The sequence below is a fragment of the Caretta caretta genome, chromosome 5 (genome assembly GCF_965140235.1).
Source record: "Caretta caretta isolate rCarCar2 chromosome 5, rCarCar1.hap1, whole genome shotgun sequence".
In the NCBI taxonomy this organism is placed as follows: domain Eukaryota; kingdom Metazoa; phylum Chordata; order Testudines; family Cheloniidae; genus Caretta; species Caretta caretta.
The window spans coordinates 54,045,969-54,063,092 of record NC_134210.1 but is presented as its reverse complement, the minus strand read 5'-3'; the positions used below and the strand labels follow the sequence as shown (position 1 = coordinate 54,063,092).

Here is a 17,124-nt window from a genome sequence, read left to right as displayed (position 1 = left end):
AGTAAGCGCCGCTGGTCAGAGCCCACACCCTGAACCCCCTACCATACTCTAGCTCCCCCCAGAGCCCTCACCCCTCTTGCACCCCAACCCCTAGAATCATAGAATCATAGAATATCAGGGTTGGAAGGGACCCCAGAAGGTCCCTATCCCAACCCTGAGCCCCCCACACACTGTAAACCCCTCAGCCCCAGCCCAGAGCCCCCTCCTGCACCTCAAACACCTCACCCCAAGCCCCACACCAGAACCCACACCTTAACCCCCTGCACCAGCCATAAGCCCCCTCTGCACCCAAACTCCCTCCCAGAGCTCGCACCTCCTCCTGCACTCCAACCCCCGTCTCAGCTCTGCGTCCCCTCCTGCACCCTAAACTCCTCATCCTGGCCCCACCCCAGAGCCCACACCCCCTGCTGGAGCCTCCCACACCTCAACCCCCTGCCCCAGTGCTGAGCCCCCTCCCACACTCCAAACCCCTCAGCCCGAGTCCAGAGCTGCCTCCTGCACCCCAACCCCTGCCCCAGCCCTGAGCCCTCTCCCACACTGTGAACCCCTCAGCCCCAGCCCAGAGCTTCCCCTGCCCATCAAATACCTCATCGCAAGCCCCACCCCAGAACCTGCACCCCCAGCTGGAGCCCTCACCCCCCCGTACCTTAACCCCCTGCCCCAGCTCTGAGCCCCCTCCTGCACCCTAAACTCCTCATCCCTGGTCTCACCCCAGAGCCCACACCCCCAGCCAGATGTCTTACCCCCTCCCACACCCCAAAGCCCTGCCCCAACCTGATGAAAATGAGGGAGGGTGGGGGAGAGTGACTGACGGAGTGAGAGGAAATGGAGTGAGTGGGAGGTGGGGACTCATGGCACGGGTGAGGTCTTCGGAGGAGTGGGGGGTCATGACTGTTCATTTTTGTGTGATTAGAAAGTTGGAAACCCTATTCTGTTCTATGCATATCATTAGTGGTGGTCTCAGAAGCAATGTAAGATGCCTCACCATGCTTTGAGCATAATTTATGCAAATCTTCCATTGCAAGAGCCAAACCATTAGACCAGCCACGTGTGCCTGCGTTCATTTGTATCTTGCAGATATTTACTTGTTTGAGTCAGAAATAACAACACTCCCACCTCCAGTATCAAGTCTATTTAGTAAAGTTACAAAGGTTTGCAAGCCAGCCTTAAACTGTTGATGTATGCTTTCAGGAGACTAATTCTAAGAGAAAGCAATGATCCTGCATCTTTTAAAAGACTTGTAAATGATGGCATCATGTGTATTCCAACATCTGTAGGTAATCCAAGCACAGTAGGTAAAAGTGTTTCAAATTTCATTGAACAAAGAGTAAACATCAGCTGAAAGATTGCAAGTGTTTTAGGAAAGCTTACATAGAATACCTAATGCCTTTGTTACTTTTTAACCAATGAGTCTGAATAGTTGATAAAATCATGTTTTGAAATAGGATATGGAGTAATACGCAATCTGATTCTGCATCTTGGAACGTCTTATTTATGACAGTCAGAAGAGTTTGGGACTGCAACAAAAGGAGAAACAGAGAAAGTTTCTGCTTTTAGTGAGGATTAATTATCCTACTGTAATCAACGCCTTTACCTTGAGTTAACTATATCAAACTATAGAATTATAATTGCTATCTGTCTACATCTATAATATCTGAGCTAGTCATTCACAGTTTGGGATATCATAGCCTGATCATCTGCATCTTTGCAGACTCTGACTGACTGGAGAGTCTGTGGAAGTTACCTGCTTGTTACCATATCTGTAAATCAGCTAAGTTTTATTTTTATAGTAATTCCATGAGTCTGATACTTACTTTACAAGAAATATTGAATTAGATCACAGAATTGCTTTCAGGCTGTACGATGATAATTTCATGATATTCTCATGAGATGTTTATGCTGTTGGAACTATTAAAATATTAATTTGTACACGATACTGAAGAAACAAAGTTTAGCAGTAGACTTTGAAAGGATTTTTTTTACTTTTAGGCAAATGAAGACTATTTGTCAGAAATCCATGTTCTCAGCAATATTCTTTATCTGTTTCCAACATAATTTATCGAAAGAAAAGTTAACTAAACAATTATATGACTCATGTTTTCCAGAATATTTCTCAGTATCCATCTCCCTACATTCTGATGAAAACATATTAAAAATTAAAGAAAATGTTTTTTCTGAAGAAATATATGTATACACACACACACACACACACACACACACACACTGCATGGTGCCTCAGGAAAAACAAAATCTGCTGTTTTTAGTTATAATTGATGTGGAAAAGTCCCCCTTCCCTTTCATCTATCTTAGTTACCTATATCCCCCTCTCCCATAAACACAGTATTGGAACACCTCACAGTCTTTAATCTATTTATCCTCAGAACACTCCTGGAGGTAGGAAAGCACTGTTATCCCCATTTTATGGGTTCTGAACTGAGGCCCAGAGAATCTAAGTGACTTGCCGAAAATCTCACAGAAAGTCTAAAGCAGAGCAAATCCGTAGCAGAGCAGGAACACAAGTTCTAGGCTCATGTCATAGCCTCTGACATAGAAACCATCCTTTCTTCCCTTTACAGTAACAGATCTCAGTAGAAAGTATATTTTATTGTAGTTTCAGTGAAAAAATACTTTCAAAAGAACATCAGATTGTGTTTTACAGTTAATCCATACGTGACTTTCATTCAGATGTACACATATAATTCTTATTGTGGTATGTCCAAATGAAACTATGTATCACGGCAGTAAGAAGCAGATGTTTCATGAACACACGTATGTTTGTCAAATTAAAATGTTTATTTAAGTGATGATTCAATAGAAATTTGCCCATGCAACGTGTACAGCAGTTTAAAGAAATACACACTTTTAAATATGTTTTGCAGCAGATTTATTGCATTACCGTTACTATTTCTTTAGAAGACTGAGCTGTCTATGAAATAATTTCTTGCTACAAGCTGCTATTCTTCAGTATGTTTGGCAGCACGTCTTTATGCACGTGTATATATAGAGAGTGTGTATGTTCCTGCTTGTCACTAATTCCTCTTGAGTGCATAGATTTCTGGCATGTCTCCAGAAAGGAAACTTCTGTTTTATTTTGCAGCAAAGGAAAGTGGTTTTTTTTTAAATATGGAAAATTATTTTTCCCAGCTATTAATAGCCCTTTTTCCTGATGGAAACTATGCAAGACCTGGGCCTCGTAAAACTTGTAAGTCTTTGCCACCTGCTCTCTGCCCTGCTCAATCAGGAAGGGGAGGGGGGAAGGAGGAGTGTTTGTATGTAGGTGAAAGCATCACAGGAAGTTTGAGGGGTGGAACCATATTACACTGTATGGAGGTGTTTCCCAGCCAAAGGAGAGGTCCTGAAAGGATGCTCTAGCCAGTGTAAGTTAGAGCAGCCCTTAGGCTGCTCCGAATTATGCTGCAGATCAGTTCAGCCCCCATTCAGGAAACCAGAAAGGTGGCTTAAAGTGATCTTTCACTTGCCACCCTGGTTCTTATACCTAACAAAGCTCAGCTGGATCTAGGTATATGGCCTATAGTTAAGCAGTTACATATCTGCTTTAATCCTTAGAACCCTTAAGATGAACACAGTACATTGAAGGTGAATGATGTGAGTTGAGTTTCTTCTCTCCCTCCTTTGCCATCAGTCCCACATCCTCCCTACCCATACATCAGGGGCTCTCAAATTTTTGCTGGCATGAGCTCATTTTAATGAAGTATTTCCTGCCAGAACCTCAGACAGCATGGATGACACCATTTTGAAGAGCAAAATGGCATCCTACACATAGTACGACAGTGCACACAGCGTATGTACAATGTCACACCACATGGAGGATTCCATTTTGTAGAGCAAAATGTCATCCTCCTTACATCATGACCTCACAGACACACACCATACATGTGAGTTCATGCTATGCAGAGCAAAATGGCATCCTTCATAGACTAGGGATCACCATGAACCCATCTGCTGATGGCACAACCCCATTTGGAGTCCTGACTCACATTTTGAGAAACACTCCCATAGGGCCTGATCCAAAGCCAGTGAAATCAATGGGAATCTTTCTATTCACTTCAGGGAGCTTTTGATCAAATCCTTAGTCTCCTCCCTCTCCTTCTCCTGCTTTGGATGAGTACCCTCCCACCAGGCATAAAAACTAAACCTTTAAATTTTTTTTCACAGCAGAAGAAGAATCTGATTTTTCACTGTCAGACAATTCACAAACAGTTGTGGTTTATAAGTAAACTTCCCAACAAAAATTCACATTCAGCCTAGAAGAAGTATGAAAGTTTGGACTGGAAAGTTGGACTGAGAATAACCACATCCAAAAGGAGAATTTGTTCAAAACTTATGAGCATGTAAATACAGTGGGTTGTAATGTAAGCCCACAAAGAACCCAGCCAATGCTTTAATACATCAGGCCTGGCAGTTTCTAAAGGACCTGAGGGATTCAGGCACCAGCTTCCATAAACTTTCAATGTGAGTTAGGAACCTAACTTCCTTAGGCCCCTTTGAAAATCCCAGTCAATGTGCAGGCACTGGAAGTCTCTTGCAGCTATACCTGCCTATGGCATCAATATATGCATTGTCACAGTACACGCCATGAGCCTGTCCGATCATACCTCTACTCTACTGTAGAACTCCTGCTGAGCTCATTGAGGAATTCCGTGAGCAGAGCATCTGGAGGGATTATGTTATGATGCCTACTCTAGTTGCACTTTCATGACACTTGCATAGGCAATACTAACAGTCTAAATACAAGAATCCTATTCTCTTTGAGGTACACCAGCTTGACATCAGAACATCTCCAGTGTCTCCAGGAGTTACTCCTGATTTACACTAGTGCACATAAGAGCATAATCAGGCCATACATTTTCTTCTTATATGAAGACACGTAGACCAGAGATAGCTGGAGGAAAAAAATATAGTGATCATTGTATAATGAAAATTGATTTATAAAAACAAATGTACCAAAATGTTGGCTTACAAACAGTAAAAGCATTTGAATAAAAAAGGAAGAGCTGCTTCCTCATCATATTTCCTGTCATACTCTTTTATCCTTTCTTCTTTTTCTTTGTCCATCCTCCCCTTTATTCTCTTTGTCATCCCATTGGAAGACAAGGATACTCATACAAGATGAACCCTAGGGAGACAAGATGAGAATGCTGTTACTTAATGACACAGGAAGAAATCATCAAGCTATACAGGAATTATTTCTTGCTGAGCACATAAAGCATGCCAGGGCTGTCAAATGAATGCTTCATTTTAATGAGAAACAGTGCCAGAATTATGACTTGTGCCTTTAAAAGTGTAATTGGTAATAACAGAGATGCTATACAAATGTAAGCCATTGATTATGGCAACACAATTCTTCTTTATTATTCCTCTTTCTCATCTAGTCCTTAATTTTAAATTTAAAATAAATATTAAATGACTATTTATAAAGGCATCCCATGCCTTAAGATTCCTGGGTGTCTGATAATATCATAACTAATATATACAAATAGTACAAACTATGGAAATGAAAGTACCCAGTTGAGGAAAAGGTACCAATGAAAATGCTTAGCACTTATATACTGCTTACTCTCTTGAAGGCTCTTTGCAATCATTCATGAATTAATCCTCACAATCCTCCTTCTCCTGTAGGTGAAAGTAATTTATTGTCAGCTCAAACTTTCAAATGTAGATGGGTAAATTCATATTTAGGTTCTTAACTGAGTGGCCTGAAGCTCGGAGGTGTTGGAAACCCCATAGTTCACATTGGATTTCAGTGGGTGCTGTGTGTACTCAGCACTGCTGGAAATTAGGCCCTTCTGCTAAGAACCTAAATGTAAATCTAAGTGCCTAATTTTAGGCACAAGGTTTTGAAACGTTCAGCCACATTGGCCAGACAAGAAATCTGGGACATAGAGATTAATGACAGGTTTCAGAGTAGCAGCCTTGTTAGTCTGTATCCGCAAAAAGAAAAGGAGTACTTGTGGCACCTTAGAGACTAACAAATTTATCTGAGCATAAGCTTTCGTTAGCTACAGCTCACTTCATCAGATGCATACCAGTGAAGTGAGCTGTAGCTCACAAAAGCTTATGCTCTAATAAATTTGTTAGTCTTTAAGGTGCCACAAGTACTCCTTTTCTTTTTTTAGAGATTAATGACAAATCCTGCATCTTGGAAGGGGGTTGGACTAGATGACCTTTGTGGTCCCTTCTTACCCTATGGTGCTATGAATCTAATATTATGAAACACAGATAACTAAAATTAGGCACCTCGGGAGGAGAGTTTGGAAGCTAGGCACTCAGCTCCCATTGGCTTTCAGTGGGCACCGGACATCTAACTGTCTTTGTGACTTTGAAAATCTCCCCCTAAATCTATATCTAGGTGCCTAAATAAGTGGTCTGATTTTCAATGTTGCTGAACACCCACAAATTCCATTGACTTCAGTAGTTGCTCAGCACCTTTTCAAATGAGGCCACTCATTCAGTTGCCTAAATATGTGTTTAGGTGTCGCACTTTTAGCACAAGTGCCAACATTTTTGCCTAAATGACTTGCCCAAAGATATTTATTTATTTTATTTTAATGTAAATATTAGTAAAAAGATACCTATCCAAGGCTCTTGGTGTCCAAATAGAGTAGCAATTAAATCGCAGCATAACCATATTCTGAATCAATCTTAGCACCAGGCTGAAAACACAAGAGTTCTTGGCTGCCTGTCATATTTGACCTTGCTTCTCTCAAATATATGAATAATACACAAATTACTGTTATATCATGTCATATTTGAAGGAGGATCACTTCTGAAGGCCCTGACTCCTTTCCTCTCAAAAATATAACACGAGTCTGTCATCGGTTCCAATTTGCTGAGGACCCTAACGAGAGGTGAGACACCAAACAATAATTTATACAGATTGAGCCAATAATGTTTAAGGTTACGGCTTTATGTACTAAATATAGATCTTGAACTACAATGTTTGAATTACAGGCAGCCCCTATAGCAGGGATCGGCAACCTTTGGCCCTCAGCCTGCCAGGGAAAGCTACTGGCTGATCGCAGCTCCCAGTGGCTGCGGTTCACCGTTCCAGGCCAATAGGGACTGTGGGAAGCGTTGTGGGCCAAAGGATGTGCTGGCTGCCCTTCCTGCAGCCCCCATTGGCCTGGCCTGGCAAGCTGCAGGCCAAATGTTGCCAATCCCTTCCCTATAGCTTGCAGAGAATGATCCTCTTTGACTTTCATGCATGAAACCCTTGTATATTCATGGTGTACCATTTTGTATTAGCTGGGGTCTATGAGTTATTATTTTCCAGGATGGTCCCAAAATATTAGTAATCTGTCTTCAAGGTTGTGAACGCATGAATCATTGTTGTAAGGTCCACAATTGGAAGAAAAAAACCCAACAGCCTCCAGATAGGTCAGTGATTAAAAAATAAAAAGCCAGTTCTAATCTATGCTAAGTGTGGGCTTCCAGTTTCAGATGATGGTCAAATATGGGTCCCCGTGTGTTCAAGATAAAACTCATCTATCCTAAGTCACTGCAGAGACACTTGAGATATTTCCCTCACCCTGAAAGCAATTTATCTGCCCTCTTGCTGGAGGACCAATAGAGGTACAGGGGGTTTCAGCTATCTCTGAGGAGTCATTCTGCATTTTCATTGAGCTATTCTGTCTATGGTTAGAAGACTATTATGGCAACTTGTTATCCACAAATACTGGCAGTCTGGCACTTACATGTCCCACATCCTCACAAGTTTACAAATTATCTAAGACTAACGAAGTGGCAAGGGAGAAGCCAGTGGAAAACTTGTTTTGATTCAGAATGACCACATCATAGATAGAGCATTTTTACATTCCTATTCTGTGGCTATGAGAGGCAAATCAATCATTCTTTTCCTTTACCATAGCATCAGCAAAATCCCATCCCACCAACTGTTCAGAGTGGTGGACAGCCTGCTGATCCTGACCGGCCTGAACTCTGCTGCGCAGCAAGGTGTTCTCATGACGAGGAATTTCTGTGTCTATTTTTGATGCAACGAAGATTGGATTTAGGCTGACTTAGCTAGCAATTAAGAGGGCAGTATCAGGCAAGAAGTTAGAAATATACCAAATTCTCCAACTGAGTTTCATTCAATTTTGCTAAATGAGGTCTTAGACATGTTGGTGGAATTGTATCCTGTTACCTGAATACCCTTGCCCCAGTAAATGGTAAAGACTATGATGAGAAGGATTGTTAGCTTTATGAAGAGAGGGTGCCAGCTGCCCTTAAAGAGGAAGTATAGCTGCACAGGCTCTAGAAAAAAAACCTCTTGCTTAATATCTTTGACATTTACTGCCCAGTCTCTATCCTTCTATTTTTAGGGAAGGTTACTAAGGGTATGTCTACACTACAAAATTAGGTCAAATTTATAGAAGTCGATTTTTTAGAAAGCGATTTTATACGGTCGATTGTGTGTGCCCCCACTAAGCGCATTAAGGCTGCAGAATGTGTCCAGTACCGAGGCTAGCGTCGACTTTCGGAGGTGGGGTTGGGGAAGGAGGGAAGCACCAGGTGGGGTAGGGAAGGACAAGGCCACACTGCACTTCAAAACTTGTTGAATGCCAGCCTTCTGTTGCTTGGGCAGTCCTCTGGGGTGGAGGGGTTGGGTGCCCAGAGGGCCCCCCTCTCGCTTTCGTGGGCATCTGGGTGAGGAGGCTATGGAACTTGGGGAGGAGGGCGGTTGATTACACAGGGGCTGCAGTGCGGTCTGTGCCTTTCCTGCACCTCAACCATACGCTGGAGCATATCAGTTTGATCCTCCAGTAGCCTCAGCATTGCTTCCTGCTTCCTTTCATCACGCCGCTGCCACCTCTCTTGTTGCTCCAGCCATCTATCCTCTCACGCGTCCCTCCTGTCTTTGCGTTCATTTTCTGCTTTCCTGGACTAAGCCATTGTCTGCCTCCACGCATTCTGCTGGCTCTTTCAGTTTGGGTGGACTTAATGAGCTCAGAGAACATTTCATCACGAGGGCGTGTTTTTTCTTCTTCTTATCTGCGCTAGCCTCTGGGTTGGAGATGGTAGTCGCAGCGTTGAAACATTTGCAGCTGCAGGAGGAAAAAAAGGGAGATTACAATTGAAAAAGACACATTGGCCATTTAAAAGGAGGGGCTGATGTTTTCGGGTTAACGTGCAGCACAAACCCAACTAAACCCCTCCCCCCCACACACACACACAATTCTCTGGGATGATTGCTTCACACCTCTCCCACCGTGTGAACAGCGGGGATGAATTCTTTACAGCCCCAGGCAAATAGCCCAGCAGGAACGGCCACCTCTGATGTCCCCTTAATAAAATTCCCCTATTTCAACCAGGTGACCATGAATGATATCACTCTGCTGAGGATAACACAGAGAGATAAAGAACAGAGGTTGCTTGAATGCCAGCAAACACTGGGACCACACGCTGCCATGCTTTCTTATGCAATGATTCCAGACTACATGCTACTGGCCTGGCGGGGTAAAGTGTCCTACCATGGAGGATGCAATAAGACTGCCCTCCCCAGAAACCTTTTGCACAGGCTTTGGGAGTACCTCCAGGAGAGCTTCACTGAGATGTCCCTGGAGGATTTCTGCTCCATCCCCAGACACAGACTTTTCCAGTAGCTGTACTGGCCACGAATGCATCCCAAGTCTTCAGGGCAAATTAATCATTAAACATGCTTGCTTTTAAACTGTGTATTATATTTACAAAGGTACCAGTCACTAGAGGTGACTTCTCCGCCTTGAAGGTCCGGGAGCCCGGGTTGGGAGGGTATTGGCTCCAGGGTGATAAACAGTTCCTGGCTGTCAGGGAGAACGGTTTCTCCGCTTGTCTGCTGTGCGCTATCATCAACCTCCCCCTCCTTATCAACTTCCTCTTCCCCAAAATCCTCATCCCTGTTGCGTGAGACTCCCTTGCAGGAGTCCACATACATGTGTGAGGTAGTTGTAGGGGCACCCCCTAGAATTGCAAGCAGCTCATCATAGAAGTGGCATGTCTGGGGGTCTGACCCAGAGTGGCCGTTTGGCTCTTTGGTTTTTTGGAGCTTAAGGAGCTTGCCTGAGCTCCTTAAGTTTCACGTGGCACTGCTGCAGGTACCTGTTATAGCCTCTGTCCTTCATGCCTTTGGAGATTTTTTCAAATATTTTGGCATTTCGTCTTTTCGACTGTAGTTCTGATAGCATGGATTCATCTCCCCATACAGTGATCAGATCCAGTACCTCCTCTTTGGTCCATGCAGGAGTTCTTTTGCGATTCTGGAACTCCATGGTCACCTGTGCTGATGAGATCTGCACTCACCTGCAGCTTGCCACTGAGGCCAAACAGGAAACGAAATTCAAAAGTTTGCAGGGCTTTCCCTGTCTACCTGGCCAGTGCATCTGAGTTGAGAGTGCTGTCCAGAGCGGTCACAATGGAGCACTCCGGGATAGCTCCCGGAGGCCAATACCGTCGAATTGCATCCACACTACCGCAAATTCGACCCGGCAATGTTGATTTCAGTGCTAATCCCCTCGTCGGGGAGGAGTACAGGAATTGATTTTAAGAGCCCATTAAGTCAACAATGGTGCAGGGTTAAATGGATCTAATGCTGCTGAATGCAACCTAAACTTGTAGTGTAGACCAGGGCTAAGAAGATGGTATCGGCACAGCTCTAGCTGATCTTTATTTCATTATCAATTACCTACCAGTTTAGTTGTAGGCATGGGATGGTACTGCGGTGCTGTTGCTATATGTAGCTGGCAATCATCTCCGAGAAATGTATGCATTTATTCTTATTAATAGGCATCTCTATGGCACTTATTACTATTTTAAGATGAGGAAGCACAGACATAGAGAAGAGCACTGACGTCCCCCAGCTAACATAGGAAGTTTGTGACACAGTTGGGAATAGCACTGAGATCTGTCAGCTCTGAGCCTTGTCCTCTCCCCTCACCAAAAGATCAATCTTCTTTTTCCCCTGAAGTAGCCACTTTGGTTTTATTGAATCTATCATCTGCATTTGATAGTATTGACCACTGGTTTTCCATATAGGGTTCCATCTTATCACCTTTCCTGTTCAATGTGTGCGTACAGCCACAAGGGACAATGTGAGATGTTTGGTCCTGCAGTATTAGCTATATAGCAGACACTCGGAACCATATGTGTATTTACTCAAACCTAGAAACTGTGGTCACTCTGCTTTCCTTGTGTCTGTCAGAGGTGTGTAAACAGGTAGAAACAAACTGGCTTAGGTTCAAACCAGATAAGATGGAAGTGGCACTGAGCGTGGTTTGTTGAAGATGCCTTCTACTGGAGGTATATAGCTGAGCTTTGCTAATCACTTGTGGTCTTGGGATCATTTTTGAGACATTGTTGCTCTTTAGAGTCTCCGGTAATAGCTTTGGCATGCAGTGCATTTTCTCATTACAATGGGCCAGGAGGCTGCAACCATGCCTGTCTGGTGCAGACCTTCCCATGGCAATCAGCACATTTGTAACCTCCAGGCAGGAATACTGCAACTTGCTCTACTTGGGGGCTAAAGGGCTCAGGAGTGAGAGCAGAATGCAATGGCTTGTATCTGTGAGCCACTATGAGTACATAACACTAATGCTCAGCATTCTGTCGACTTCCTGTTTGCTTTCAGTCATAGTTTAAGGCGTGGTTATAATCTAGAAAGTCATAACTGCTACCTCAGGGATGCCTCTCTGTCCCATTTACCCAGGCTGCTGTTTCCTGGGATTAAACACTCCAGGGTGGCAATAGGGTGTTCTTAGACCTGCTGCCTCCAGTTGTCTGCCAGAACTCGAGTTTGTTGAGTTTGTTCAGGACAGTGAGACCAGTTTGCCTAGTTTAGCTCTTGAGTGATATTAAGGAATCATAAGGAATGGGGGGAATTGATTAGTAAGCCTGGGTTCTGTTACATTTTCTTATTAGCCACTGTGCTTCAAAAATGTAAAGCCAAAAGGTGCCCCACTGGTGATAAACATGTATGCAGGGGGTCAATCGTGCACTCCCATACAAAAACCTACAGGAAAGGAAAACTGTGAGATTCCCCATATACAGTTTCCTAAAGATTATTCTTTGTGGAAGAAGCGGTAGGTCTAGACCCAAACCCTGAGGACTCCACAGCAGGTCAGGACCATCCATTCAGAGACCCTGTGCCTCTGCATTAGCTCCAGGAGCTTCAGCTTTCCTCCAGTTCCTCATAGTGCCGTTATCACAATTCCTTCCTCTGCCTCTGCCTCTGCCTCCTTCTGGCGCCCGCCTAGCCCCCAGATACACACATACACACGTAATGAAGTGGGAGTTCTGCTGCTGTGAGGTTCCTATGGGATTCTGGGTGGTAATGAATGTCCTCCTTGCCATACCTCCCTACTCCTCTCCTTCCCCAGAGGAGCAGATGGTTCCACAGAGTCTGAGGCAGTGGGGATCGTGCACCGATCCCCACCTGTCATCACACAAGTGAGGTGAGAGACAAGCACAGAGGTTCCCCTCCATGTGCATACCGAGGGAAAAGATTTGCCATTTAAGCTATTCTACCTCCATTTTGCAGTCTAATACAGGCAGCGTGGCAGTGCAGACACAGAATCACTGGTGTGATCATGAGAGATGGAGACAGAGAACTGCCTTGTAAAATGATTGTGTCAAGGTTCCTCCCCCACTCTGAACTCTAGGGTACAGATGTGGGGACCTGCATGAAAAACCTCCTAAGCTTATCTTTACCAGCTTAGGTCAAAACTTCCCCAAGGTACAAAATATTCCACCCGTTGTCCTTGGATTGGCCACTACCACCACCAAACTAATACTGGTTACTGGGGAAGAGCTGTTTGGACGCGTCTTTCCCCCCAAAATACTTCCCAAAACCTTGCACCCCACTTCCTGGACAAGGTTTGGTAAAAAGCCTCACCAATTTGCCTAGGTGACTACAGACCCAGACCCTTGGATCTTAAGAACAATGAACAATCCTCCCAACACTTGCACCCCCCCTTTCCTGGGAAATGTTGGATAAAAAGCCTCACCAATTTGCATAGGTGACCACAGACCCAAACCCTTGGATCTGAGAACAATGAAAAAGCATTCAGTTTTCTTACAAGAAGACTTTTAATAAAAATAGAAGTAAATAGAAATAAAGGAATCCCCCCTGTAAAATCAGGATGATAGATATCTTACAGGGTAATTAGATTCAAAAAACATAGAGAACCCCTCTAGGCAAAACCTTAAGTTACAAAAAAGATACACAGACAGAAATAGTTATTCTATTCAGCACAGTTCTTTTCTCAGCCATTTAAAGAAATCATAATCTAACATTTACCTAGCTAGATTACTTACTAAAAGTTCTAAGACTCCATTCCTGGTCTATCGCCGGCCAAGACAGAATATAGACAGACACACAGACCCTTTGTTTCTCTCCCTCCTCCCAGCTTTTGAAAGTATCTTGTCTCCTCATTGGTCATTTTGGTCAGGTGCCAGCGAGGTTACCTTTAGCTTCTTAACCCTTTACAGGTGAGAGGAGCTTTCCCCTGGCCAGGAGGGATTTCAAAGGGGTTTACCCTTCCCTTTATATTTATGACAGATTGTGTTCCAGGCTTCCTGCAATCACATGGTAACTTTCTTCTCTCACTAAGGAAAAAATAATTTGGAACAGCACATCATAATCTCTTCAGAAAAAAATTAAACCTATGAAAATAACTAGTTAACATTACACTTTATACATCACAATGTTTGAATACATCTTCAAACAATATTTCTTACCTAAATGGTGGAATTGTTGAATAAAGGTCTGTTACTGATTTTTAGACTATGCTACCAAAAATACAATTAATAATGATAGTAGTAATCTAGATTAGTAATGGCCACTTAAATATAACAAAATGTACTCTGGTTGATGAACCAAGGGGGAGCAAATTGAGACAATTTATAAACTGAACACAAAGTAAAGCCCTAAAAAGAGATTATGTAAACTAGAACAATCTAAACCAGTGCAAACTTCTTGAGCCCAGAAAACCATTCTCATTTTTCCCCAACATTCACTGACTCCCATAGTTGTATTCATTTTAATATGAAAATATTCACACCTATCATTTCACCCCTGGAGTCTTCCCGGACTGCTGCAGAAGCAGAAACTGAGATGGTTTTTTTTTTTTTTTTTTTGAGGCTAGAGTGGAAGATGCAAATTGCTTTGGCTAATAGTTTCTAGAAAACCTACAAAACACTGAGTGTCAAATCACTGGCCATGATAAGGGGCGAGGTCAGAATGCACCTTGATTCCGAAATTCTCAATATCCACAACAGCGCCTTGAAGGCCATTGTAGGTGGTGATAAACTAGAGAAGTCTTGAGGCAGCTCTAGTTTATGCTGATGGTCGAACTGTTGCCTGGCAGCCCTAAGGATATAGCCACTTTTTTCCTGCTGCAACTTAGTCCTGCATTGATCACAGCTCAGCCAGACCCAAGATTAAGATGCTGCATGACTTTTTCAGGGGAGAAGGATGAATCTTTAGTGAAGGAATCTTAATATATTCTCCCCCAGGACCTATCTTAAAGTCCCCCTACGATCTGGTGTAATTCCGGTGCATTTCAAAAGCAAAGTCAGCCTGGCAGGGATGGTAACCATAGCAGGAGATAAACTTGATCAGAAGCAGGAAAAGCACACACACAGATCCTAACTTTGTGTGTGTGTGTGCACATGCATGCATACGCACACAGGCATGTATACTGACCATTTCTTGGCTAGCCCCTCTAAACATAATCATTTGGGAAAACCCTTTTAATGACCTATTGTAAATTATTTCCATTAAGAAAGCTGATACAGCACTGCCATCCTCAACATATAAAAAATCATGAGATAGAGCTTCCAAAAAATCAAGAGATTAATATAAAATACACAAGGGTTTTTGGTTTTGTTTGTTTGTTTTAAAATCACATTTTGGGCCTAGTGTGTGATTTCTGCATTTTGAACTCTTAAATCTAAAGATCTGGACACCCATTCGTGTGCACGTTTCAGTATGCAAACTGAACCTGAAATAAACACAACAATATGGGGGGGGGGGGACTTCCCCACCCATTGTGCTTCACTTCCTCGGGTGGTAATGGGATCATCACATTGCCCCAAGTCTTATCACACCATAATGAAGCTGGAGAAGGGTAAGAGCATGCAGCTGTCTGCAAGTAGGACAGCAGCTTCTAGTGGCCAGCAGTAGGGACTGCAGGCAGTTCAGCTTCTAATTCCTGAGTTACCTCCTCGCCTGCGGTTTCTCACGTGGTTATGAGAAAAATTTCAGCACCTTCAGTAACCTCATGAGTTTGCAGCTCTGTTGTAGAAGTTAACTATACATTCAGTCAGACTGTGTATCAGAGGGAAAAAGATGCTCCTTACCACTGAGATATGCAGACCTAGCCTTGCACTCTGCCACTAGGATCGGTTGTGCAAAGCCTGCCTGACTGAAAAAATTATGGAGAAGAGTCATGAAAAAGAAAAAAAAGTATGACTGTGGTATGCAACCTGATGGGAGATTAAGAGGGAGAATTTGAGAAGTGATTCATGTTACTGGACATCTAGGCCCTGATATTTCTGATTCTTTGCTCCTGCACCAAGCACATCAATGGCAATGGGAGCCATATTTGTGCTCCTGATAGCAGCTGGTTCAGGAGTGTGACTAGTTCTCAGTATACATTAGGTTAGCCTCAGCATTTCTCTAATTTATGTTCTGGTTGCAACCACCCCTTATGGGCCATTTCCCAGCTTGGAATAGCTGGCAGCATTATTTTGTGTAGGTGGGGGGAGACTGGCTCTGAAGACATGCATTAAAATCCTGGCTTAGTCCACAAGCATGCAACTTTGCATGACTGGTACTTTCTGCTTAAGAAAAGCTCATAGTGGGTTAGCTGACATGTCTTGGTAGAGCTATTGTGGTAAACTTGTACAATGCCTGCTGACAGAATGGGCCAGTTTCACCCCGGTACGTATTAGAGGGAATGTTATTAGAACATTGGGAGTCATCAATTGGCAGGGCAGGTGGCATGACATTGCTATCTGTCTTTCCCTATTGGTTTCACCAGAGAAAAGCATCTTTAAAAATTCATCCAGGAAACATAGGACCCACTCCAGCAGAGGCTATCCAAGAGATCACTGAACCAATGCATCAAACATTGTTAAAGAAAGCAAAAATCAAACTTTAAAGTCAACTCACTCTAGAATCCATGATAACACTAAGATTCATCTTTGTCAGAGGTAAGGGTCCATGGACAGTTGGACCCCTGTTTGTTAACATTCTGCCCTTGTTCTTGTCCCCAGCATTCTGCAGCAGTGCTGACGTGAAAGTTCTATTATAGGGGGAAAATAGCCACACAATTGCTCAATTTGTGCTTGTTAGCACATGACGAGACATAGGCTCAAATCACATTTGGATCTGGATTTGAAGCTCCTTTGTGTTCATGATTAATTTGTTTAAATCCAGGGGCTAGTGTATTTTAGGGATAGAGACTGTTTGCAAAGTTCAGATTTTGATCTGGGTTCTGACTGTGAGCACCCCCCTAAATTTGGTGGTGTTTGGATCTGGGGTTTGAGGTCAGACTCATGTCTAGCTCTGATATAAGCAAACAAGAAAATAAAATGTGTTTTTGCTATTAGTAAGCTATATTCAGTAAGAATATACTAAGTATGTCATTAGTAGTTGTGATTCATAACATTCTCATTATTTGAAATTTATTAAAAAAAAATCCTAGTCTCTTGAAAGGCGAAGTTTGAGAATATGTTCCTTTATTTAGAGAATCCAGTGTTATAATAGTGATTGCTATGAAGAGTACATGAGCTTAAACCCTCTGCAAAAGACCTCTGGTATGTTATGCCCTGTTATCTATTTCAGGTCTTCATTTGCCTAATTATTACTCTGAGGCTGGCAGAGATTTTCCCTGCAGCGCTCAGCTCTGCTGACTGCAGAGACCCTACCTGGCACACTAAGTTAGTGCGTCAGCATTCTAGGTAGAAATGAATGAAAAATCAATCAGGGCAACTGCAGTGAGAGCGTATACAACTCTAACCTACTTTGTGCATGGTTCCCAACATTTCACTGTATACTTAGGCACTCTTTAAAATGGTAAGTGGATCTGAAATAAAATATACCTTTTCTGATCTGTCTGACAAATA

General features: G+C 43.1%; 1 protein-coding gene across 3 annotated transcripts in view; it reads left to right on the top strand.

Annotated features, from left to right (window-relative positions):
- HAPLN1 (hyaluronan and proteoglycan link protein 1) overlaps positions 1–17,124 on the top strand; it is a 93,155-nt gene that overhangs the window by 31,971 nt on the left and 44,060 nt on the right. The window contains exon 1 of one of the 3 annotated variants that reach the window (XM_048851348.2): positions 16,931–17,074. The exons of the other annotated variants lie outside the window; for them this stretch is intronic. The gene's annotated coding sequence lies outside the window, so the exon portion shown is untranslated. Of the gene's footprint in view, positions 1–16,930; positions 17,075–17,124 lie in introns of those variants that run through there. 3 annotated transcript variants of the gene reach the window in all.